The sequence below is a fragment of the Chionomys nivalis genome, chromosome 19 (assembly GCF_950005125.1).
Source record: "Chionomys nivalis chromosome 19, mChiNiv1.1, whole genome shotgun sequence".
Taxonomy (NCBI): domain Eukaryota; kingdom Metazoa; phylum Chordata; class Mammalia; order Rodentia; family Cricetidae; genus Chionomys; species Chionomys nivalis.
In genome coordinates this window covers 40,383,239-40,409,614 of record NC_080104.1, presented here as the reverse complement: position 1 = coordinate 40,409,614, position 26,376 = coordinate 40,383,239, and the positions used below count along the sequence as shown (strand labels likewise).

The following is a 26,376-nucleotide window of genomic DNA, read 5'->3' as shown; positions in this document are numbered from 1 at the left end:
CCCCTCCCCCGGATCTAACCTTTAGGTTGGTATGTGTTGTGTAAGATTTTCTTAATGCTATGTAAACATGTCTGCTCACTCCAGAAAGAGCACTGGTGACAGGCCAAAGACAAATTCTACCCAAGTCCAGCCAGTGAGTTTATTGATGAGCTTGTCACTGATGTCAAGAGTCTGGACTGTGTATTTCCAGGCTCAGGGCCTCTTAGTTGAAGAGCTGAAACAGTGTCTCACATAGATTGCAGAAGTAGTGATGAAATTTTATTCAAAGCGAAGCAGCTGTAGATGAGAAGGGAGTACCCTGTCAAGATTGACAGCAGGTCACATGCACTAACCTACTCAAGGGCCTGGCTGGCTCAGGCTTCTTTTCATGGCATTAAAATTAGGAGCAGTTTGGTTAATAGGGACATAGTTTGGGTGATTCTCCATTGATAGATTGTATTATATATAATCATTTCTCTACTGTGATGTCCTTTTCCACAATGCATCTGACTTTAATCACATATGTGCCCATGCCCAATTATAAATAGTCATAAGACAGAAAATATGGGATTTTCCCCAAAACTTCACTCACAGGGCATAGTTTACTTATTGTTCATATACCCCAAACTAGTTTGGGCTAGATCGACCTTCCTGTTTTCATAACTGACTGTAACTTGAGCAGTCTGTATCCAGTTTGATATTGAGAAAAGGAAAACTTATTCCGTCGTTTAGAGAGGGCTGCGTTTGCATAGTCCCTACAGGTAAGACCCTTAGGCCAGCAAATGCAGCATTAGAAGAGAAGCATGTGGAAGGGCTCTGAACTTTCATTTAACAGATTTAGCAGCTTCGTTCTCCAGTGCCTGGAGACCAGTTCTAGAAGAATAGGGAAACTGAACCAGGAGTCATGGAAACCAAGCCCAAGCTCTACTACTTTCAGGGCAGAGGCAGGATGGAGTCCATCCGCTGGCTGCTGGCTGCGGCGGGAGTGGACTTTGAAGAAGAATTTCGGAGACAAGAGAACAATATGAGAGGTTGCAAAAGGACGGGCACCTGCTTTTTGATCAAGTCCCTTTGGTTGAAATTGATGGAATGCCTCTGACACAGTCTAGAGCCATCCTCAGCTACCTTGCTGCCAGGTACAACTTGTATGGGAAGGACCTGAAGGAGAGACTCAGGATTGACATGTATACTGATGGATGTATACTGATGGCACCCTGGACCTGATGATAATGATTGCCCAGGTTGCATTTAAACCCCCGAAGGAAAAAGAGGAGAGCTATGCTTTAATAGTGAAGAGAGCTAAAACCCGTTACTTCCCTGTCTTTGAAAAGATTTTGAAAGACCACGGGGAGGATTTTCTTGTTAGCAACCAGTTCAGTTGGGCAGATATACAGCTGTTAGAAGCCATGTTGATGGTGGAGGAACTCAGCGCTTCCATTCTGTCCGACTTCCCTCTGCTGCAAGCATTTAAGACAAGAATCAGCATCATTCCTACAATTTAGAAGTTTCTGCAACCTGGGAGTCAGAGGAAGCCACCTCCAGATGGCCACTATGTTGAGGTGGTCAGGAACGTTCTGAAGTTCTAGTGGCAGCAGGCCTTAAGGTGGCCACAGCGAGTATCCAATTGCAGCGTCACCATAGGCCAACTACAGAGCATTCCAAAGCAAGGTATAGATCCCAGGAGGCTTCCAGAAGGAAAACCCCTCTGCTATCAGCAACACATGCCAATTAAATATGGTGAACTACTGAAAAAAAAAAAAAAAAAAAAAAGAAGAGAAGCATGTGCCTGGTCCAAGCCAGGTGGAGTCGCTGAACCATTCCCTATGTTTGCCAGCTCCAAGCTTGCTTACTGGAGGTGAAGGCTTATGTACAGGCGTGTGGATGACTGGATCACTGGAAAGTCCCACTCTGCATAGGTAGGACTTCCCAAAAGTTACACAGAACCCTCTCTTGGTTAACCTTCCACATGCTGTAATCCAAGACCACAGGCAACTGGACAGCTGGGGGTGTGGCTATAGGAGAGATGGGGGAGGGGAGGGGAAGGAAAGCAGAGGGAGGGAGAGGCAGGAGGAGTCTCAGGTGAGGTTCTAATGACCCTCCCCATACCAACTCTGAAGAAGCATCAACAGGCCTGGTTTTGGGAGGATCTCATGTAGGTAATCACACAGATCGCCACTCTGATTAAGATGGCAATGCCTGTGCTATGCCAAGAAGAAGGAATTCCACATTTCTGGAATTTCTGAGAAAAGCCTCTTCTTGTTCCTGCTGGTCTCCAAGCATTTTAATGTAAAGCAATCAGCATATCAGAGTATCCTACCCTGGGATGACATTCTCTAGAAGCCTCCAAGTTCAATTAAGTCTAAAGTTAGAATCTTTCTGTGTCCTTAAGAATGGAAGTAGTGGTCGATGGGAAAGACATCCAGGACAGACACGGCCTACATTCCTGTCTTCATTTTGGGAAATGTATGTTACCATACTAAGAAAGTGGAGTCATTTATGGCCAGATTACCTTGTCTCATTTTGTAACGCAGCGCCACTTTTTGATTTGTTTTATTTTAGTTTACTGCCAGAGATTGAACTTGGACCCTTACATATGCTATGCAAATGCCCTGCCTCAGAGCTATATCCCCAATGCCCTTTGATATTATACAATAACTATTGTCATTGCCTGTGACCCTGGAAGTTCTTTGTCAACTGGGAAGGCTGACCTTCCCCAAATTCCATTTTTGGTTAGGAGAATAAGCTATATAAATGTTGATTTGTGCAATTTACTTTTTACTAATGAGCTGTCTTTAAAATTTCCAGCTGTGTTACTTATAAACTGGGCAGATTAATCTTAAGCAGGATATTAATGGTTCTGAATCTCCATTCATCCCAGTGCAATTTGAGGGAAGTAAACATACAGAATCAACTTCATGGGTCATTGCAAATGCTTCAAAGCTCGTATAGATTTAATTAGCGCAGCTATGGGCACATATTGTACCATTCCACACACACACCAAGCTGGTAATTGATATAATGTGAACCATAGTATTGCCTCTGTCTATAAAAGGGGGAAAGGGAAAAGCAATGTCAATTTTAGAGAGTTAGAAAGTAGCATTTTAGTACTTATGAGTATTTCTAAATCCTGATTCAAGAGATGAAACTTGAGTATTAATTTGTTTTATTTGATGCTCAGATGTAAGTACAAAGCCCTGTGGATTAATAAGGTAGTTCCTTCTGTTTCTTAGAAGTGACAGAACTATATGTTCCTGTGACAGTATGTGATTCAACACAGATCTGATATGAAGCAGGAAATGCAGATATAATTTATTTACATTTACTTATTTATTGGTGGTGGGGATGAGGGAAACACACACACACGCACACACACACACATACACCACAGCACACATATGGACAACGTCATGAGACTCACTTCTTTCCTTCCCATGTGAGTCCCAGGAATCAAGCTCAGGTCATTGGACTTGGTGGCAGGAGCCTTTACCTGTTCAGCCATGTCTCCAGTCGGAGAATGTAGATTTTTGTTTGTTTGTTTTGTTTTTAACTATCTATATATGTGCACGTTTCATAGAAGCACTGGGTTGAAGTGAGTACCTGCCCTAAGTCAGAAGTGAGCCAGAACTAGAACGGCTGACTAGTGAAATAGGAAATTCATATTGCTGATGTTGGATTGAAGAGAAAACATTTTCATCACAATGATATCATCTTTGGAATTAAATCACTAGGCAGTTTTGGTTCTGAAGTCCTGCTGAGCTCTAGGAACTATGCATAGGAACTATGCTTTTCCAAGAGTGCAATTTTAGGGGCTGGAGAGATGGCTCAGCAGTTAAGAGCACTGGCTGTTCTTCCAGAGGTTCTGAGTTCAGTTCCCAGCAACCACATAATGACTCACAACCATCTGTAGTGAGGTCTGGTGCCCTCTTCTGGCATGCAGGCATACATGCAGACAGAACACTATATACACAATAAATAAATAAATAGATAGATAGATCTTTTTTTTAAAAAAAGGAGAGTGCAGTTTTATGTAATGTCAGGCTCTGAGCAATAGTGTGTGCTAGCTAGAGAGCAGACAGCGACGGTGTAATGTACAAAACTGTCTCCCAAGTATAGGAAGCTTGGTTTGTTTAAGCAGAATCTCTTGTATCCCAGGCTAGCCTCCAACTCACTGTGTAGCCTCTACCATCCAGGTGCCGGATTACAGGCATGTCCCACCATGCTCCTGTTATAAAGTGCTAGGCATGGAACCCAGGGCTCTGCATGCTAGGCAAGCATTCTGCCAACTAAACCAACCCCGTGACCTTTTCTGTTTATGCTTATGTAACACATCATCATACACGTAGTGGCTTAACTACAAGGGCAGAAGCTTGTCTGGGATTTCACTGGACCAGAAGGTGTCAATCTGTCAGTACTCTCTGCCTACTCTAGGACAGATATTTCTTTTGCCTTTTCTGATTTCCATACAATACTGCATTTCTTGGTTGGGAGCCCTTTAACACTAGAAAGGAAGGTCCAACTTCTCTCAAGCTGCTGCCTCTCTGACTCTCTACAACTAAGAAAGGTTTTCTGCTTTTATGCGGTTAGATTAAATTGGACCCATCCTGGATGTGGGTGTAACAATGTTTGTAATCTCTTACTGCAAACAAGATAGCCTTGTCCCAGTCTTTGAAGCTGAGGTATATTTGAGAGCCGCTATTTTGTTTAGCACACCAAAGAAAGAAGAGAAATTCTGGTACCGACTTAATTTAGGGAGCCAAAGCTGCTTTTAGGAGGAGATGAGTTGAACCCTGAATTGTATGGCGAGGTAGCACTGTGACTGCTGGACTCATGTACCGAGATCAGTGTAGGACAAACATTTGGGTTCAGGGGACTCCATGAGTATATGTGCAAGTGTGCACAGGATGGCATACATTTTTATTTACTTATTCATTTCCTGTTTGTGTATTATAGGTGTGTGTCACTCTGCCTGACTCTAAGCTTATCTTCAAGGAACTAGAAATAAGTTCAAGATGTAGTATGATGTGGTAGAGCTGAGAGAGAGAGAAATGGAGATGAAGGTTCGGTTTTGGTTGGATTTTATGTCTCAGAGTCTCAGTCTGTCCTATGAGTTGTGTGACATTGAAGGAATTGAAACTGAGGAGTGACATGATCGGATTTCTCTTTAGATAGCTCGTTCTCAACTGGTGGGGAACAGGGCAGGAGGCAGAGTGAAAATGCTGTTACCATTCAGGTGTCTTTATCAATAATTCATTTGATTGTGTTTTTGGCTTGGGTTGCTGGGTTGTACCATCTGCAGCAGGAGAGCCCAGGAAAGGCTGATGCATATAGTATATCCTCATTTACACTCACCCAAAGAAAGCGCCACATACAGACGTTAACATAAATTCTTTATCTTTTCCTTAAAATGTACTGTGTAGAGAAAACTAGGCTGAACTGTTAGATTTTCTGTTCTGAAATTAAAGCTCTTTTCCCTTTGGTGTCCACACCACATTTTCATACTGTTGAGTGACCACATATTTTGCTTCTCCCCTGGCCTGTGGCTTTCAACTCTACTCAATGATGTAAGGAATCAGGGCACTATAGAGGTCTACTTCAATTTGCTTTCTTCCCCTTTGTTGTGCTGTGCTGGTTGAGCCAGTTCCTGGCTTGCCAAGTAGTCCATTATTCAGGTTAATGGACAGTATGATTCTGGCTGCTGAACTGCATCATCTGAAGATAACAGCAAAGTGAGGGGAAATGGTTACGGATGTGGAGTGGAATGACTTGTAGACATGGTATTTTCTCTATAGTCACACAACATTTGAATCTGTTATTTCACAGCTAACATGTGTTAACATGATGTAGTTCATGTGTGCATCTATTTTCTTTTGATTAGCCAAGCTAAGAGTTTGTACATGCTCTGGCTTCACTTCCAGGATTCTGCAAAGGTGTCTTCCCTCCCTCTTTTTAAGGATATTATACTTTTCTTTTTTTTTTTATCTAATTATTTATTTTACATCCTGACCACAGTCCCCCACCCCCAAGCATGGCATATCAAGTTGCACCTCCCCTTAGATTCAGGCAGAGCAAGCCATCCAGTATGAGGAGTAGGTTCCCCAAAGCATTAGGGACAGCCCTGCTCCTAGTGTTAGGAGCACCACTATGCCTTCTCATTAGGGCTTTTCCACAGTGAGAACACGGATCATTTGAATTTAAAACGTATTCCCCTAAAAAGATTGGGAGTTCGTTTTTAATATTTCTAAGTTATGAACCCCTGTCTTTGAACAGAAACTAAGAAATATAATTGCCACAAAGGCCTAAGAAGATTTGGTGCCACTCTGACTTTATGAAGAGAGCGAGGTTTATCAGGGAGATGGTGTAAGTTTCTGTAACATGAATTTGCTGTTCACAAGAAAAAGCTGTTACACAGATTGCTTAATAATCACAGATTTTAAGAGAAGAAAATGTGATAATTGATAAGATATCAGTACATTCAGAACAAGTTTTTTTTGTTTTTTTTTTTTTAATAATTATGTGCGTATCTGGGTGGGGTCTATGTATGTGTGAGTGTAGGTGCCCACAGAGTCCAGAAGGAGGCACTGGATCCCCTGAAGCTGGACTGTGTGTATCACCGTGGGTGCTGGGAACTGAATATTGGTTCTCTGCAAGAGCAGCATGCCCTCAGAACAAGTGCCGTAATGGAAACGTTGTGTTTTACCCATCATCCCCCTCTATAAGAGCTCAACTATTGAAGGCACAGCAAAATATAACTGTTTAGAGATAGAGTAATTAAAACAATTTTTCTATAAAATGTTGCAAAATGTTAGTCTGTTTTATTGGAGGTTCTATAGAATTGAGAGATAATGGAAGAGATTAATGTATAAGAAAGAAGACTTCATTAGGTTTTTGTTCTGTTTTATGCTACCAGCACCTCTAGACTTATTATTTCCTGAGATGTGTCTTCTCCTTCAAAGATGATTGTTAAAATATCTGCAGGGATTAGGATTTGAAATACCTGTTGCATGTGATGTTAAGGCCCACTAGAAAGGAAGCTTTCTCTCACTGCGCTACAGTCTTTGAAAACTGCCCTGAGTGAAAACAGTTCATATGGTTGCTTTCATTCCTGGAAGTTCCTAGAAGGTTGAAAGCCTTAAATCCCTTTTGTAGACTGCTTCTCTTTGTCTTTTTATAGTTCATAGAAAAAGTGTGACAAGACTAGCTTTTCTTTAGTCTCGTATTAAATCTAACCTTGTCCATTCAGTTTGTGTTACAAGCTCTTAGTGAGATCAGGGCTTGCTGCATTTCCTTTGGTGTCCTCTTATGCTGCAGTGCAGGGAATATGCGAAGTTTTGTTTCCTACATTTAGATTATTGAGGTCATACGTTAGAACTCTAAACTGTGGGACTGCATGGACTCATAGGAACTGTCTGGTTCTAGGAACTATTTTCAGTTTTATCTTTAAGTAATTTTAAAATAATTCTTTTCTTGTATGTACTTTAAGGATTTTGCAGACTCTTACTATTAGAGTATTGATACTGAATATTAGGTCATAGTCCATTTCCTGATAGCTGTTTCTCTCTAAAATTGGTCCTTTATTGCTATTTGAGCCTATATTCTGGATATTTATTGCTCCATGATAATTGGAAACCAGATTTTAATACTCACTAGGTCTTCAGAAAGGAACTTAAAAGACTTTTTTTTTTCTGGTTTAAGTAAAATACATGTCAGATATGGTGATTGTGCCTGTAATCCTAGTGTTTGGGAGGTAGAGGGTAAGGAGATCAGGAGTTTAAGACCAACCTCCACTAAATAGTTACAGGCCAGCCTGGACTATATGAGACCCTGTCTCAAGACCCCCCCGAAAGAAATGAATGGATAAATAAATGATATTGATGACATCAGCAACAAAATAAAACTCATTAACTACCTTCCCCAGCAGTTAGGTCTGAAAGTTACAATCAACGAGAAACTGTTCTCGTAGGAGAGACTCATGGGGTCTGGTTTTGATTCTGTATCTTTTGATTCTTTTAAAACCAACTTTATTGAGGTATAATTTACCATGTAATGAACCAAACCTGTTTTGCATGTACAAGTAATAAGTTTGACAAGTGCACATATCCGTGTAATCGCTGCCGGAATCAAATAAATGAGCGTTCCCACAGTCCTAGACGGCCCCGTGTGCCCTTTGCAGTCAGCGCATCCACTAGTCTGCTGTCTGTCGTTACAGATTAGTTTTAAAGTCCCTGTATAAAAGTGTTATATCAAGCCAGGATTGTTTTATAGCCTTTTATTATTTAATGGATTACTCTGGTTTATGATTTTAAGGGTTCCCACTACCCACTTCTCTTCTGTTGTGTGCCATGATATTATCTCTGAGGCTTCCTTTGGGAAGGGATTATGTGCACTCGACAGTTAAGAGCCTGGCACAAATACTACAGGCTCAGCATTTACTCAGGACCAGGGGGATCCTCGCTTTTGAAAATGGAGCTGAGGAGGAATTGGAAGGACATGGGAATATTTTGATTTGGCCATGCCTGAGGGTTTTGATATTAAGCTGGTTTGCGTCAGCTCTTCTGTCTTTGTCTTGTTAGGTTCTGGTGAGTTTATACAGGACAACAAATGAGAGGTTGAAGGCTTGTGTTGGAGTCCTGAATTCCACCGCCACTCCACCCTTCATTTATTTGAGAAAACTTTTCTCTAATAGAAGTTCAGAGTTGTTGCAGGAATTGCAAGGGCATGCTTGAGTACTCAGAGGTTCATTTCAGTTTGCAGAGATGGAGCCGGCTGTTCCGTCGTCATCCTCTCAACGCCTTGGCTTCTGATTTAGGTAGATGGTACGTGATCAGAACTACATCAAAGAATAATCTCCAAGAGAACCTAGAAAATGTCAAGATTCTTAAAAATGACTTGTACCATCTCTTTGGAGTGAAACACTTCCAAGAAGTAGAAAGAGAATTGAAAAATAAAGACCAGGTAACTTTGAACTAGAGAAGGGCAAAAAATAAAATTAAATTAAAATGAGAACCATTTCCATTTTCTCCTGCTTCAAGTTACCATGGGATCTTCAATCTCAGAGGTCTTTGAATGCTCTCGAGTAAAATTGCTTCACTGTGAAGTTCATTTCATCTCATATACAAGGCAGCATCTTGCTGTGAGCCCAGGATGACCTTGAAGTCCTTATGTAGCCCCCAGGGGCCCTGACCTCAGTTTGATCTTTCTGCCTTAGCCTCTGAGTGCTCAGATCATAAGTGAGCTCTTCCATACTTGGCACCATTTCTTAACTAATTAACATTTCTTGTCCAGGTTGCCAGACAGTTATATATTCTTTCAAAAAATAAAATCTCAATTAATAACATTGAGATTCTGAAGTCTTCTGGTAATTTACTACTCTTTTTCTTTTTTTCCCCTTTTTTTCTTTCTTTTTTTTAAACTTTTATACTATCTTAATGAATTCAGGGTTTTCTTTCCATGTTAGAATCTTGCAAATTAGAAACAGTCTTAACCCTGTACCTTCACAGCCATTTTGTAACATTGCATATGCTATATTAAGGTACTGTATATGGTGACTGAAATACAGGCTCAGAGTGTTGCGTGGAGTTAGGCCACAGAGGGAAGTTTCAGTTTCTTCAATAATGAGTGTAGTCTACTCACATTTTATTACCAACATCTCAGCTCCCTTTCTGGGTCAAGGTTTTGACAAGAGCTTGTTTCATTAATTAAGTACAAGAACGAGGCCTGGAGGGCTGCAGGAGAGGTGACACCCTGTGAAAGTACAAGTCCCCTGGAGCTGTCCTTTTTCTGCAGCAGAAGCCACCCTACATGGCAGGAATCAGGGTTCCCGTGACACCAGCTCCTAGGCAGACAAACAGGCCTGGGTCTGTTAGGTAGCATTCCTTCCCTGGGCTCGTTGCCAACAGATGTACTGTCCTTTTATAAAGTAGTAATAAAAATAATCATTAAAATATCATATACTTATCATGAGTTTTTTAACTTTGTGTTTATTAAAAAATAACTCATATTAAAAATTATATATCAAGGGACTAATGGTAGCTGAGCACTTAAGAGTTCTTGCTATTCTTGCCGACAGTCGGGGTCTGTTTCCTAGCATTCACATGGCGACTTACAACTGTTCCAGGGGTCCTGTGCTCTCTTCTGACCTTTGTGGGCACCAGGCACACATGGTACACTTACATACATGTAGGCAACACACACACATTTTAAAAATAGATTTAGTTTTGTTTTTATCTATGTGTATATGCTTATGTAAATGAATGCCATGTGTAGGTACCTTTGGGAGCCAAAGAGAGCATTGGGTCCCCCCGTCTGGAGCTAGAATTAAAGGCGCCGTAGGTCACCTGACATGGGTGCTGGGATGTATGTAACACAGGTCCCCTGGAAGAGCAGCGCATGCTCTCAGCAGCTGAGCCATCTCTTCAACCCCAAATGAACAATTCCTTACACAGTGGAAGAGCCCCTGCTTAGCAGGCGTAACGCCAGTTGAGTTCAGTCTCAACACTGCAACAGAACAAGCAGAATTTATGTTACCACTCTTAGATGCACATAGAGAAGGAAGTGCAAATGAAATAATGGTTCCCTTGGCCTTAAAACTTCATCAGGTTCTAAGTCCAGGTCTAGGCCCTTTTTCTGAATGAAGAGTTTGGCTGCTTGCAGTTCTCCCTACAGCACGATCTGTTTTTTTTAGAAAATGTGCCAACTTTGTTGTAAGCGGCTGACACGCGTTCTGCGCTTTCTCATGCTGGCACGTTCTTAACCCCAGTGTCAGTGACATGTCCAGAGAACAAACAAGACTGAGTTTCCTGCTGAAATGAACAGTAAGTGGCTTGTTGAAGGAAATGAAACGAAAGGGCTGTAGTTGACCAGTGCCGTCACGAACAAAGCCACGTTCCCGCCTGCACAGGCCTTGACAGCTGTCACAAGTGCTCCTCAGTGTCAGAGGGTCCTTCCCTGGATGTACATGCACTTGTTTTCAAAGATGAGAAGATGTTTGCAGGGAAAAGGTCTTGGTAATGTTTATTGACCTCTTTTTATACCGTGTTGATTTTAACAGCTCCACTGAGACGCCATTACAAGCCATACGGTCACCCATTGAAAGTGTCCAAGTTAGTGTTCCTTAGGATAGCCCCAGAGTGTTATGGCCATCACTACAGTTGATTTTAAAACATTTTAGTGACCCCATAAAGAAGCCCTGCACCTCTTAGCGGTCACTTCCCATATTCCTCCACTCCTTCTCCCTCTGGGCAGCCACTGCTGTAATTCCTGCCTACGGGTTTACTCGCTCCAGAGATTCCTTCAGCAGAACCGGTACTGTCTGATCTTCCAGCGGAAGTTGAAGCTGTTAATTTGAGACATTTTTTAAGATAGGCATTACAAAGTGTTTTCCAATTTCCCTTTGATTTCTCGTTTGTTCTGCTTGCTGTTAGGAGTGCGTTGGTTCTGCACAGTTGTTCTGCATAGTTTCTAATTCTGTTCCACGGTGATCAGAGAGCACAGTGAGGATGAGCCCACCTTTTCACTTTATGTTGTTTTCTTACTGATGCTTGAGTCTCGGGCTTTCGATACATCATAGCTTATTAATATATACTTCAGGTTTATATTAACTTAATCCAAGTGAAGTACTGAAACACTATTCTTACTTAGTCTTGATTCCTTTCCCCGCTTTGTGCTATTAGAATATACAGCATTATATATATATATATATATATATATATATATATATATATATATATGTTATATATGCTGCACACTTAATACACATAAACCTAATTTTTATAGGTTTAGATCTTTTTATAAAGCTTTTTATAGTTTTGGACCTTTTGAGGAAGCTGAGAGGATGGCCTTCCGGTTTTTTTCTCTGCACTACTTTGTACTCTCCTGGCACAGTCCCTTTCCACCCGCATATTCCACTTGCTAATTCTGTCTTGTTTAGTTGATATATGTGATTTAATCCTCTCTAATGAATTTTTCATTTTAGACATTGTACTTCTTAACTCCACACTTAGTTTTTTATTTTGAGGTATGGTGTCATGTAGCCTAGGCCAGACTTAAACTTGCTATGTTGCCAAAGATGGCCTTGAATTCCATATCCTTCTGTGTCCGGCTCCCTAATGGTAGGATTACAGATGTGCGACACTAAACCAGTCAGAATTCCATTTTCAAAAATGCTTTCTGAACTTTACAGTCTGATGAAAGTCCTCATAGCTTTGGTTACTGTTTCCTTTTGGGAGTGCCCCTGAGGATGAAGCCCACCAAGCCACGCCTACAGCCTCTCCTCCTCAAGCACTGTCTCCTCTCATTCTTTGAATGTATTTATGTCATTGCTTTGGTGTTTTCCTGTCGCGTTTGTCGTCTTAGCTCTCTCAAAGGTAGTTTCTGTTGCTTGCTTTTCTCTTGCTTTGCTTTACACTTTCCCTGTTTGTTTTTTTGTTGAAAGTCGCTAACATTGTGGCAAATGAGAATACATGTTTCTCTTTCAGCCTCCTTACTGTCTGGATGTAGCTGTTTGCTTATGTGTTCAGTATCTTGGCAGGATACTTCAGGGAAGCCCGTGGTGTATATAGCCACTGATATATTGGGTGTGTCCATCATCCTGGGATGGAGGAGATTTCAGCATGGCATCTGACTGCTTTCCTGGTTCTCTCTCTTAGGCTGTTTGCCTCTAGGTTGTACACACTTATGTAGAAGCCGCCTAGTGGACAACCGGTAGCTTGGTTGTTACTCACAGTATCTGTGGGATTAATTCTTCCCCATCATGCAGGTCAGTTTGGTCATTGCAGGAATCTGGGGCCAGTCTGTGGAGTTTATTCTGAGTTTTAGTTCTCTTCTTTTTGTTTCACTTTAGTCAAATTCTAGTAGTTCAAGGGTGGCTTGTAACTCCGCTAGCGCTTCCCCCATCCAAATCCCTTTATTTGTGGTCTCTCTACCACATTCTCATCATTACTAAGAGACTTGGAGTTCCTCTTGTTAGGGTCCGCTTTACCTGGCTCCCCACCCCTGCTGCTGCTCTGAAACTGGAGGGGAAGGAAAGACGAGGGGACACCTCTACACAGCCTCCCGGGCCTCTTTCATTGCCAGTATTCACCTCATGGATAAGCTGGTGGTGCAAGGACAGCTGGGGTTCAGTATTGTCTTAGCAGAATCTACCTGGAGGAAGTACACTCCCGGTGTTTCAACAGCTCGTGCCTGCTACAAGCCCCGCCACACCGCAAGGGGAGTATGAGACATGCAGGTGGCCTGCCCCTCTTGAGAACACACCGTGGTCTTCCATTGAGAGCTGTGGGGGAAGGACACCCTGTTGTATGAACTCGGCAGAGGGCAGCGTATGTCATGCTAGAGGGCAGGGGCCAGAGAAGGAGCAGATTGTGGCTTGGATAGTTTAGTCGTTTGGTGTTCTTAGAGAGATTTAGGACATTTTCTTGACTTTTTTCATTTGCTGTATGTGTTTAGGTCAGTTTCCAGACTTCAGATGGCTCTGGCTGCTTTTCCATTACAGTTGTTTGACCGAGGAGATAGTTTAGAGTTTCTCATCTTGCCATTCTAGAACTTACCGCTTACACATACTTTATCATCTTAATTTATACTTTAAATCACTCTATTTTTATATTTTACATTTTAATTAACACGTATTAATTATACATAGTAATGGTTCCGTTGTGACCTTTTCATGCACATATAATGAATTTCTATCATATGCATCTCCTGCTCCTGTTGCCCTCTCCTTTTCATTTTTAAAGCATTTATCATATTTTGATCCTGCTTCCCCTCTCCCAGCTCCTCCCAGGTTCTTCCCACCTCCCTACTCACCCAGCTTCATCATGTCTTCGTGATTGTTCCTCCAACATGAAAACCAAAACCAACCAACACAAACCCCTAAAGACAAAAAGGCCAAAGCAAAGCTGTTGTCCCCGTCGTCCCCCATCCCCCGACTCCGCTGTTCCCCATCTACTTCCCAGCCATCTCCTCTTACATCCTTTCTCTGTGTGGTGGGATGAGTTTAACCAAGGTTCTTATGGGAGCATGGCAGAAGGGTTATTTACAGGAGCACAGAAACCTTGCTGGTAGCTACAACATGAAAGAGCCCCCCCCCCCAGATTATTAACTGCCTATAAATGGGTAGCCCCCACTCCATGGCAGATGGTGAAATGCCGAGTGTCCCTGCTTGTTTACAGAGTGAAACACTACTGTCTTACCCCTAAGGGCTGGGGTCATGTGCTCTCATTAGCTCCCCCACGAAAGCATAGCAACACAAAAATCGTGCAAAATGGAGAAAAATCTCAACATAATATTAGATTTAATATTTGATTAAAATAATTGAATATTTAATTTTTATTATATTTATTTAAGGTTTTTTAATGTGCTGTGCATTGGTGAAGAAAAAATATACAGCAAATAACCAGATAGCAGTAATTGTTCACTGTTTCTTACTCTGTTTTAATAATTGAAAATACTGGAAGTATATGAGCCACTTATCCTCCAGGCCTTAATAGAAACGGAATGAAGAAGCTTGAGGATTCAGGTCATCTGCGATTAGCATTACTCTAGAAGGTTCCGCTTTGCTGCTGTGACTTTTTATCAAATAGAGAAGGCTGCTGGGCATGAGCCCTGGGAAGGGGAAGCCCAGCTTCTTCCTTTGGAGCTTCCATCACAGTGCATATGCTCTCCCCCCTGCTGAGTCCCAAACCTCGGTGCTCTTGAATGATCGCCAGCTGCTTTTGCAGAGACACCGTGCAACCAAACAATAAGATGGCTGCATTGCTTTCTTTAGAGGTAGGTCTTTTCTTTCTTTGGTTTTCCTTATTCTTACAGCAGAAATGAATGGAAAAAAACCTTGGAATTTGAATATCTGAAATTTCTTTTGTGTGGTTATGATCAAAACCATTTTAGTTTGTCAGCTGCAGTGGGCCCAACAGTGGTTTTCCCAAAGATGCTCAGGTCTTGATTCCTAGAACCTGAGGGTGTTTAACTTTAGTGACAGGACCCAGGTCTTTCCTGTGCACATTCCTTTCTGTAGCATAGGGCTTCGGTCTTTGTGGTGATCTGCTCCCTACTGAAGCTTTCTAGGGGCTCCTAGGCCCTGATTATTTCATTAGCATACAAAATACACTCATCACGCTGGACATTCCCAGAGTTTTAGGAGCTGTGTACCAGAAACCAGGGAAAGAGATCAAATATGTGTTCTTTTTGTGATTTATTTTTGCTGGCACTGGGGACCAAACCCTGGGCCTTGTGTTTGCCCTGCACTGAGCACTCCACCACTCAGCTAAATCCCCAAGTCTGCAAGTATGTTTCCTATATCCTAACACCACCCCGAGAAAATAAACACAAGTGGCGGAGCAGGTTTATGAGAAAAACGCTCTTCTGTGTGAAGTCTCCAGTTTGCAGAGGGCGGAGAAGAATTTGATCTTTCCTAAGGTTTTAAATGCTGAGACTGTAGTCCTGGATTTAAACCACTTAACAAAAAAGAAAACCAGTTAGGCCCACTTCTCCTCCCACTTCTGGGCATGCAAGACTTGCCTAGTCATTATCTAGATCAGGATTTGTGACCTGGTGGGAGCTAAGGTGGGAGATAGGAAGTTTGAGATACACAGCAGGGAAAGTGTGAGGGCGGTCTCCCATTTTCTCTGCCTACTTCATTCTATATCTTAGAGGCGGTGTACTATTTAATTTGCTTTGGTGTTAGAAGGCCAAGATGTGAAAGCAGCCTCGATGTTGTTCTTGCTCTGTGTACCCCTGAGTTTCCTTTCTTAGAGAGCATTGTTCTGCTATGCACATGCACGTGCACTAGTTTAGAATCGGTCTTAAGAAACTTCCATGGGGCGCTGGAGAGATGGATCAGCGGTTAAGAGCATTGCCTGCTCTTCCAAAAGTCCTGAGTTCAATTCCCAGCAACCACATGGTGGCTCACAACCATCTGTAATGAGGTCCGGTGCCCTCTTCTGGCCTGCTGGCATATACACAGACAGAATATTGTTTACATAATAAATAAATATTTTAAAAAAGAAACTTCCAAATGTTGTCTTGTTAAGGTTTCATGTCTTCACAACTTAAATTAGTTTTCCCTTTCAGCTGTAGTGTGTTGAGCCTGCAGCTTGCTCAGCTAGATAAGCACTCTACCACAGAGTGACAATCTCAGTCCCAGGACCTTCTTCATATGTTAAAACCAGTAAAGAAATGATACCCACTGGGAAAAACATTGAGGAAATGTCTAACAATATAACTCTTCCTTGGAAAAATGTATACAGATCTTTCAGAGATTGTACTGTCCCCTTCTTTCTCCCATCTATTCTTCATGACCTGTAAGTAATTACATGATCTTTTGACTGTAACATCAGAGCCATAAGTTAAGAGAGAGAGAGAGAGAGAGAGAGAGAGAGAGAGAGAGAGAGAGAGAGAAAGTAGGTCATTGGACTTCATCAGAATGATGTTTTTAATGCTGGCGCTTGCCTTTAATCCCAGCACTTGGGAGACAAAGGCAGGCTGATCTCTAAGAGTTTGAGGCAAGCCTGGTCTATGTAGTCAGTTCCAGGCCAGCCAGGGCTACCCAGTGAGCCTCTGTCTCAAAATAAACAAACAATAAACAAACATTAAAATTAAAAGCAAATCTTTAAGTGTGAGAAATGCTTGTGTGCCCTATATGTGATAAAGGACTTGCACTTAAAATATTTATTTTTAAAACTCTTACAATTCAATAATAAAAATATGACAATTCCATTTAAAAATGGGGAATGGTTTGAATGACATTTCTCCAGAGGAGACACAGATGAATGGTCTGTAATCAAACGAGAAGATGCTCACCATCATTAGTCATTCAGGAAACGAAAATGAGAGCTCCAGTAAGAGTCCTCCCCGTACTCTCTAGGACGGCTGTAGTCATAGTGAAAGAAAAACACCCTAAGGGTTGGTCAGGATGTGGGGAGGCCGGAAGCCGCATTGCTGTTGGGGGTGTGAAGTGGCGTGACTTATTCCAGAAAACAGTCTAGCACCTCAGACTGTTGGATGTGCATTTCACTGATGACTTAGCAGTTTTACTTCTAGATGTATATGCAAGAGAAACAAAAGCATATGTCCACACCAAACATGTACATATGTTCATAGCAGCATCATTCAGAATAGCCCCGAAGTGGAAACAACCCAGATGTCCATTAGCTGGCTAGGGAATGTGGGATAACCATACAGCAGGGGATTCTACACCCCAGGATTCTGCACTCGGGAAGGGCTGTCCTGTGAGTGACCTTCAAAATAATGCTGGTTGCCCAACTGCGTTTGTATGAAGTGTCCAGAATAAGTAGATTCATAGAGACCAAAGGTGGATTAGTGGTTACCGAAGCCGGAGAAAACAGCAGAGATGAGTGAGTACTAATGATTATGGGATTTGTCTTTGCTGTAATAAAAACCCCTCTGAAATGGCATAGTGGTTATGGTTATGTAACTACAAATGTAACAAAACCACCGACGTGTACGCTTTAAAATGTGACTTTTATGAAATATAAATTACATATCAAATGTATGTTTTAAAAGTCCCGTGGGGGAAGAAAATGGGAAATTAAATCTGTCGGTTCTTGTAATGTTTGTCTCGTGTAGATTTGTGTGTGAGTCTGTGTGTGTGTCTGGCATGGATGAATTAGGAAGAGAGGAGTCAAGATACTGTTGTCATAACTTGTTAAATAAAATCCCCACAATCTCATGTGCAGAGCAGGAGCGTTGGGGCTGCGTGACGAGACCACACACAGTGGCTCTTGTCCTTTGCTTCCTAAGCTTCTCGTTACCTGGGAAGGTCGAGAAGAGACTTGAACAGCCATCCTGTTGTCTTCCATGTAAATATCCTCCTCACACTCACAGAGCTACTATCAAATCAGATTTTAGCTGTAGGTCCGTTGAGATGGCCAAACTGGTGAAAGCAATTGCTGAGCTAACCTGCTGCCCCGACTTCAGTCCCATAAATGTGGAAGCAGAACCAGCTCCGTGCACTCGTCCTTTTCTGACCTCCATGCTTGCGTGCTGGCAGGGGAGTCCACACACTCATGTCGTGTGTGTGTACATGTGCACACCATGGTTGCCGCTGCTACTACTACACCACCAAGCTTTGTAAATTCAAAAACACATTTTTAAGTGGGGAAAAAGAGGCTTAAAGAATTAGGCGAGCCTACAACTGTAACACAAATTCTTTACATACAGAATGTGTTTTAACTTGGTGACATTGTGACGGTCATTTAATATACATTGTGATGGTCTGATCTGCAAAGACAGTCATTTGGTTAATATTTATTTGGAGATTTTTTTTTTAACTGGAGTACTGGGGTAGGAGGAATGGGATAGCATGGTAGAGAAACTCAGAGAGGAAGGATTTTCGTGCAGGGTCTGGGATCCTGTTACCAGCGATCAGGAGAATTTAGAATTGGACTTGTCAGGTTCAGGAATTTGGAGAGAAGTGCTTGTCAAGGTGGAGGCTGCTTGAAGCCACCAGGGACCCCTTTGTTTAGATACAGGAACTAATCGTGTTTTCAGCCTGGCTGCAAACACGATGGCTTATTTGGCCTCTCACTGCTTTTGGATACAAACAACCTCCTCAGTTTCTTAGGGTTTAAATGAACCTTTATGGAATTAAACTCTGCTCAAGCTTAGTTGGGTTATAGGTCGTGTGGATTCTCCCAAAACAAAACAAACAGTTTTGGGGATGGGGGTTCATCTACTCACCCCACCCCTTTTGTGCTAAAACCAACCTTTGGGACTCAGGTCTCGGATGGTCCCATAGCTGTACACATGCCGGTTTGTTTTCCTGGGAATCGGAGTTAGAGCTTCGCCAGAGAACAATTCCTTCCCAACAGTCCTTAGAAAAATATGAGCGTGTTTCCATGTCAGTTCCTCCCGCACCACTCTCCTAGGTGGCTGTGACACAGTCATGGTCTTTTCAGATCGGCCAAAAGGATAATGACCGTGGAGTCGATTTAACGACAAGGTCTCTATAGAAGAGCCTAACAGAGCGAGCGCTGGCTTAGCATCACTAGGCTGTATCCGCAGAAGCAGGAAGCACCCTCTCGTCTTCATCAGACATCTGGGATCCCTTCCATGAGAGAAACTCTGAGTGCTGCCAGGACTCTGCAGACATCTCTCTCTCACTCCAGAGTTCCTGGATCAAGAGTCTTTGCATTGTGTTCCGGAACCTTCCATCACTATTGCTGATTAGAAAAGAGAAAAAGGCCTGGCCACTCTTCAGGAATGAGGACCACAGAATGGCAGTAGATGCTGGGTGGGGGGGTGTGCACGTGCGTGCTCATATAGTATGGTGTGCTTCGATGTGTCCATCCGTGCTTGCCTTCACAGTCTGTGTGCTCCCTCCAGCTTGCTCTCTTCTCTCTCTGTGTTTACGAATCCTACCTAGTCCAGCTCCTGGGAGGCTGAAGTGGGATGATTGGGCTAGCTTTGGCAACAGGAATTCTTTGTCTCAAAAACAAATGCACGAAAACCACCCCCAAACCCACCTTTTTATGGAGTTCATTTTAGTGTTTTTTGTTTGTTTTTTTCCTTCATCATCAGAATGTGCATTTAGCTGTTTCCCTTGCTAAAATTTTATTTCCTTGTGTTAGCTATTAAGCCCAGGAACAGCAGAGGTTACTGTGAGTAGTACAGCAGTCTAGCCTTGCGCCTAGATAGCACAGAGCTAGCCAAGGAATTGAGACTGCTGGTGTCTACAGTCTGCCGCTCTGTAGGAACGTGTGAAGGGAGATCCCAGCCATAAAAAGGGAAACAGTAACTCAATTGACTTGAAGTTTTACAGAATGCACTTTAAGCATAATCAATATCTACCTTAAGTCCTTCATTAAATAGTTTGATTGAAGCCACTGCATTGCACATACTTTATGCTGGCTAGAAATATAATTGTGTAGACTGCTTTCAAATTGAATCTTATCACTTGACATAGGTATACTGTCTGTTTAGATTTCTACTACGTGTTCTTCTGTGGAAAAGTACTGTCCAGTTGAACCCTACAGGATGAAGAGATGTGGGGGGGATTGTTGTAAAGTGTTGATACAGTGCAAGTACAGTTTGTTTTTCTCAAACGAAGACATAGAGCAGAGGGTGTGCCAAGAAAAGCGCATAGTTTAGGGGGTAGTTGGGAAGGCGATGTGATCCATCCCTAAAATGATGTTGATTGGAAGGATCTGCCATGGTTACTGCCATGCTCGGGGCGTGGGGGGGGGGATGTTCAGACCCTCTCCCCTCTTTTGTCTTTCTTACATCTTTGACTTTGCCCTCAACTCTCCAGTTTCAACAAGTTAAGGAAAAGCTTATTAGAAAGCCTGAGGCCATAGGCATTAAAGAAATTACCAACCCCCAAAAGTCAATATCCAATTTCTGTACCTTCTTGACTGTTTCACGTAATTAACCCTGCTGCAGAGTCCAAGGGAAGCTAGGGGGAGACCCACACTGCTGGGTGGTGTCACTTCTGGCGTAGCCTTCCTGTGTGGGGAGACCCACACTGCTGGGTGGTGTCGCTTCTGGTTTAACCCTTCTTATCTTGGGGAGACCCACACTGCCGGGTGGTGTCGCTTCCGGCGTAGCCTTCCTGTGTGGGGAGACCCACACTGCTGGGTGGTGTCACTTCCGGTTTAACCCTTCTTATCTTGGGGAGACTCACACTGCCGGGTGGTGTCGCTTCCGGCTTAACCCATCGTGGTGTGCTGTAAGGCTGGATTGCCCATGCCTGGATCTGTGAGGTGGTGGCATTTTCCAGAAGACTTTCTTCTACTTTGCCTTGGGAACTAAGGTGAATCATATGCAGATGGCGACCAGGACTTGATTAGTGTAAAAGGGAAGCATGAGGACTTTCATTGTCTTTTCTTTTTGTTTTATTTTTATGTTCTTATCAAATGAATACTGCCACATTTTGAGGATGCTGCTCCGTTTTAATAGATCTCCTGGAAGCCTGTCTTGTCAGTGCAGATAGCAACGGCAGTTTTTAAAGCTAACTAATATGAATGTGATTCATTAACTTGAAGTCAAGCTGCCTTGAAGTTATGCCTGATTTTCCTGAGAAGCAAATGGAATATTTTCAGTGGGCTCCATTTAGCTGTAGGAGCGGCTGAAGAATTGGCAGCAAGCTCGCTGGAAAGTCCCACGAAGCAGTTGTCTGCCGGGATTAAATCTCTAACTGTCCTTGTCTGTCAGGAAAAGCCCTCTGGGTTGTGGGCAGCTTGCATCAGTGCTAATGTGGTGTGCTGTCCAGGGAGGCTCTGAAATGAGCAGGCTGATGGGAAAGCCTGGCCCTCGGTGTGCGTGGGCGAGAGCTGGGTGCACTCCGGCTGAGGTGTGCTGCACAGCAGTCGTGTCGTGCCACGGGGATCCCTCCCACCCAGAGCAATTTGGGTGATTCCTAATGCTGATGCGTCTCAGCACCACTGTGACAGTGCCCTGGTTGGAGTGAGGAGCAGAAAGCATGAAGGCAGCGATTTAAATCACTAATCAGTTTCTGGAGGATGTATCTTTTGCTCCTTGATGAAGCTGTTCAAGCAGGATCTTGGCGGCTCTTGTTTTCCCTTACCAGTGGTTTTCAACCTTGGCTAACTCTGTGGCCCTTTAATACAGTTCTTCATGTTGTGATGACCCCAACCACAAAATTATTTTCATTGCTACTTCATAACTGTAAGCTTGCTACTGTAATGAATTGTAAGGTAAATGTTTTTGGAGTGGAGGGTTGCCGAAGAAGTCACGACCCACAGGTTGAGAACCACTACCCTAGATGCTTGGCATGCCAGTGCCCTTTCGTGATCCAGCCAGGTTCTCCCTGGCTCCCACACATCATGTAATGAGCTGATGGAGTGGCGGTGGCCGCCTCTCCAGACAACCCTGCCTGTGCTGCTGCAAGCACTTTTCTCATAACCTTGGCGCTTCCGCAGCAAGGTCAGCGATTGTTTACCAAGCTTCAGCTGCCTCTGCCTTCACCCACTGTCCCAGCTCTTCCTCGATGGCCCCTCCCACTGGGGGGTCAGTAAACCTGCAGGTGGTATGCAGCGACCACAAGTGACTTTTAAAAAACACACTTCCGGGTTAAAAGAGAAAAAAAGGGGGCCTCATAGAAACCCCAGTGTCCACAAAACCTTCTGTGACTGTCACAGTAAATGGCAGATGATGGAACCTGAATCTGAAGCAGCCAAATGTATTCTAGGAAGACACGATTGTTGAGCAGGTGTTTATCCGAGGCTGAAATGAGCGACTCTTGTGTGATGATGTGTAGTTGAGAATCACAGTTTTGTTCTATGTACAGTCCTCCAACTGGAGAGGAAAGTGCTCTTCATCTCCGAGTGTCCCTGGCCCAGTCTGCTGCAAGACCTCACGAAGCGGCGATTTTCATTTTAATTTGTAAGAAAAACACTATAACGAGTGTGTGGCCACTTATTTCAATCAGGTGTCGCTTGTCAGCCTAATAATAGAAATGAGTGAAGAGACTCCCGTTAGAAAGGGGTTTCTACAGAAATCAAAGGAGTGTTGCCCAGCAACTCTTAATTAATAGTTGTTTACCGAATGTACATTATGGGGGTATGTGGAGTAGCTTAGAGATCCTAAAGAATAATAGCATGCTGCTCTTCAAGCTGCTTCTCACCAGTCTGAGAGGAACTGAACAAGAGGAAGTGAACAAGACTCATAAGGCAGTAGTTTGCTGCACTGAACGTTCAAGGTGCTGACACATGGCCAGCCTGGTGGCACACACCTTTAATCCCAGCACTGCGGAGATCTCTGTGTGTCTGAGGCCAGCCTGGCCTACAGAATGAGTTCCAGATAGCCAGAGCTGCATAGGGAGACCTTGTCTGGAAAAGGAAAAAAAAATGACACATTAGTAGATGATCTGCCAAGAGATCATTTCAGCAGATATGAACTCGGTGTTCAGAGGTGGCACAGTTTGTGGTTCCAGCTGGTTCTGGAATTTTGGCCGGGCTGGTTCAGTTATCTAGCCTGCTTGGAATTGGATCAGAACAGCATGGAGCAAGCAGCCATTGTTTTGTTCTCCCCAGATGAGTCACGCAGTGGAAAGAAGTGTGTTTAGAATCGTGTGTCTGAGCTCAGACCGTGGACTGACTCTCTGCCCTGCTCTCTCTAAGCTCAGTGTGTATTGAAAGGGTGGGGATGGTAGTTACTAAGTCACAGAGTTGCTGGGTTCCATCTCACTGAAGCACACGCATGCACGGTGCCCCTAGTTTTCTGACGGCAGCCTTCCTGGGAACATGCCATTATAGGTACAGAAATCGTTTCCATGCTACCTGTTCTTGTCCACATCTCAAGTTCATGTTTCCCTACTTTATTTTATAAGTCGTCATATTCTAACTCACAAAGCCAAACAAAAGAGCATTTATATTTAGGAATTGTTCAAGGGCCATATTTTAGTCTTAAGCTTAAGATAAGCTTTCTTCAAGTTTTATTAATTTATTGGTCTTTTTAAGACAGGGTTTCTCTGTGTAACAGTCTTGTTTGTCTTGGAACTTACTTTGTAGACCAGGCTGGCCTCGAACTCACAGAGATCTGTGTGTATCTGCCTTCCAAGTGCTGGGATTAAAGCCATGCACCCCCATGTCTGGCTTCCAAGTCTACTAATATAAATTGTCTTTATATTAAGTTGAAGAAAATATAATTTGAAAGACAGTTCTGCCGACTTTGCACTTCATGACACATAATGTTGGCCCTTTCTGGGCCTGGCTGAGATGCTATGGGAAGAAGCCTTCTTTGGCCACTCCAGCCACAAACATCTTTCCTTACTGAAAGATTTCTCTTGGTTGTATAGATTGGACTAGACTGGCCTCCCTCTTTAGTATGTCTGCTTTATACATTCATCCTACCTTGCCAACCATAGCCCTTTAACAGTCCCCGCCATTGTGTTTTAATCTGTTATTCTCTTCATAGTTCGTACGTAATAGACCCTTGAGTTGATTGTACCTTGTCCTTGAGGGTAGCGACTGTAGTTGTCAGGAAGGAGGATTGGATTCTGTTGTGTATGCTAGTCCGCTAGTCGGGGTGGAGAGGCATTCCTGCTTAGTCACTCGGTGAGTGCCCAGCTCCCTTCTAAACAAATAGCAGTTGAATTTGAGTGTATATCGCTAGATGGTTAAACAAGTCAGCAGCTGTGCTCCAGCACAGCATTGGAATGACAAGATTATGCGGAAGTACATAGCAGGAGGCTGGTCCACAGCCAAACTAGTAATGGATAAACGTTGGTGCATTTGGAAAGTCTGTACCTTGCCCATGTTGCTAAGAGGCAGCAGAGAAGAATGTATCTAAAAACTCCTTTTAGTTGAGTGTGGTAGCCTATAATCTAAGTACTACGGTACCTGAAGCAAAAGAGATATTTTAGTTGAATGTGGTAGCCTATAATCTAAGTACTACGGTACCTGAAGCAAAAGAGTTATGAGTTGCCAGTCAGCTGGGAATGGACTGTGGTGTCTTAGAGTCACTTGTGCTGTTTTCATGAATCTCTCACAACTTAAAAACACTATACTTAGGAGTTCAGACCCTAGTTCCTTTGTGCTTTCTAGAATAAGCGTTGATTTAGTTCTCTGAGGCTTGTAAGGGATAAGTTTGGGTGTTAGGCAAGAAAAGTTGGAATACAGCCAATCTTAATTGCTTTTATGTTGCCGTGACAAAAGACTATGACCAATGTGACTTACAAAAGGAAGGATGTAATTGGGGTTATGGTTCCAGAAGGTTAGATGGTGGACTGAAGACTGATTCACTGAGAGCCCACATCTTGATCCACAAGCAGGAGGCAGAGCTCACTGAGAATGACCCCAAAGCCTTCTTCCAATGACTCACCTCCTCCAAGAAGGTTACACCTCTAAACTCTTCCCAAACAGTTTCATCAGCTGGGAACTAAGTTTTCACACATATGAGCCTAGGGGGGCAATCTCATTCAACCACCACAGCCTTCCGACTTTCCTTGGAGTCATTTGACCAAAACTAAAAAGGAGCTTGAATGACTAGAGACTCTGCAAACAGCTTGGAGATTTAAAATGAAAATCCTAACGCAATAGGTTGTAGGAAAGTGTAGATCTAAATATTAGGTAATTTGCCCTTTCTTCTCGGTAGTAGACTGACCAGTTAATGGCCAACAGAATCAAATGGCTTAAATCTGAGCTGTTAGCATTGCATATTATAGGGTTTCTAAAAACGTGTATCTTTGTGGTGTTTTTAGAGTTGTGACAGTTTTAGCTTCATGTCATGTAAGAGCTTGTAAGAATTTATATTGCTAATTTTGTGCCTTGTTATAGTCCAGTCATAATTTAAGTTTTTATGTGGAACTGTTCCATCCTTCCTACTATATACAGATGAAACAAGATTAAACTGCATTTGACACGCAGTATGAATCCTTTTAATCCCTTTCCCTCAAGAATAACTGGTGAATTTTGTCCCTAGGGTCTTGCCTTTCCTTTTCTGTTTCCCATCAGTCCTTGTTAAGGCATTCCCTCTTGTTATTCTCCATCATAGTAGTAGCTAAGTAGGATTATCAATACGTCAGTGTTTAAAATGTTCCTGGGCTTCTGAAATTAGATTTTTTAAAAAAATTTCTAATCACAGCAGGAAAATTATTGTCCTCTTTGAATATGATTTCAGATTGGACCGCCCTGTGTAAATAGAATAGTTAACTGTATGAATGTCATACAGAGCGCTGGGAATGACAGCATGAGCAGCCATCTACAGGGGCCGCCTGCTTCTCTTCCCTCCACAGCCCATCAGACGCCCACCAGCCATCTTTGGTTGTGTATGTGAGATACATCTCCTGGCTCTAGCTCTGCTTTGAAAGTGACCCTGATGCTACAGACTTTATGGAACCTGTTCTGTGCCACGCACATCATAGATCACTTAAGTTATACCCTGGCGTTCCTAATTCTGAACTCTGTGCGTTATTCTTATGTCTACTGTTTGTCCTTCAGGTTGCAAAATCCAGCAACATAGATAGGAGGAAAAGCTAATCCATGACTTGTATCCAGTGACAGCCTTGTCCGGAGGAAGTAAACCATATTTAAGTAATTACTCTTCTTAACTCTAGTTGGTAGTAGAGGGAGAAACTTCTTAGGTAGCTGTGTGTGATACAGTCCCTCCCAGAAGCCTAATCATCCGTGTATAGATCATGAACTAAATGAGAGCCAAGGTGACTCATATACACTCTTAGAAGTCTTGCTATGAAGGAGATTTCTCTAAGATAACTCCAGTGTATTTTCTATTTAAATTGTTGTTCTGTGGACGTAGCTGTTGGGTATAGGGTGAGATACATTCACAGCTCCTATTAAATGGAATCTCTGTTTGCGTGATAAAATAACTCTGGGTGTTCCTAGGGCTCCCTGCTGCTTATTTATTTATAGGTCTGCATCTAGGGAGTGCTGCAGGAGCAGCAGAAAAGCTATGAGGCATGCTGTACGC

General features: G+C 42.9%; 1 protein-coding gene and 1 pseudogene across 1 annotated transcript in view; both read left to right on the top strand.

The window, feature by feature from the left end:
• The window catches only part of Mcu (mitochondrial calcium uniporter), a 163,846-nt gene that overhangs the window by 61,584 nt on the left and 75,886 nt on the right, over window positions 1-26,376 (top strand). The window lies entirely within an intron of this gene.
• LOC130862367 (glutathione S-transferase A4-like) lies at window positions 861-1,569 on the top strand (annotated as a pseudogene).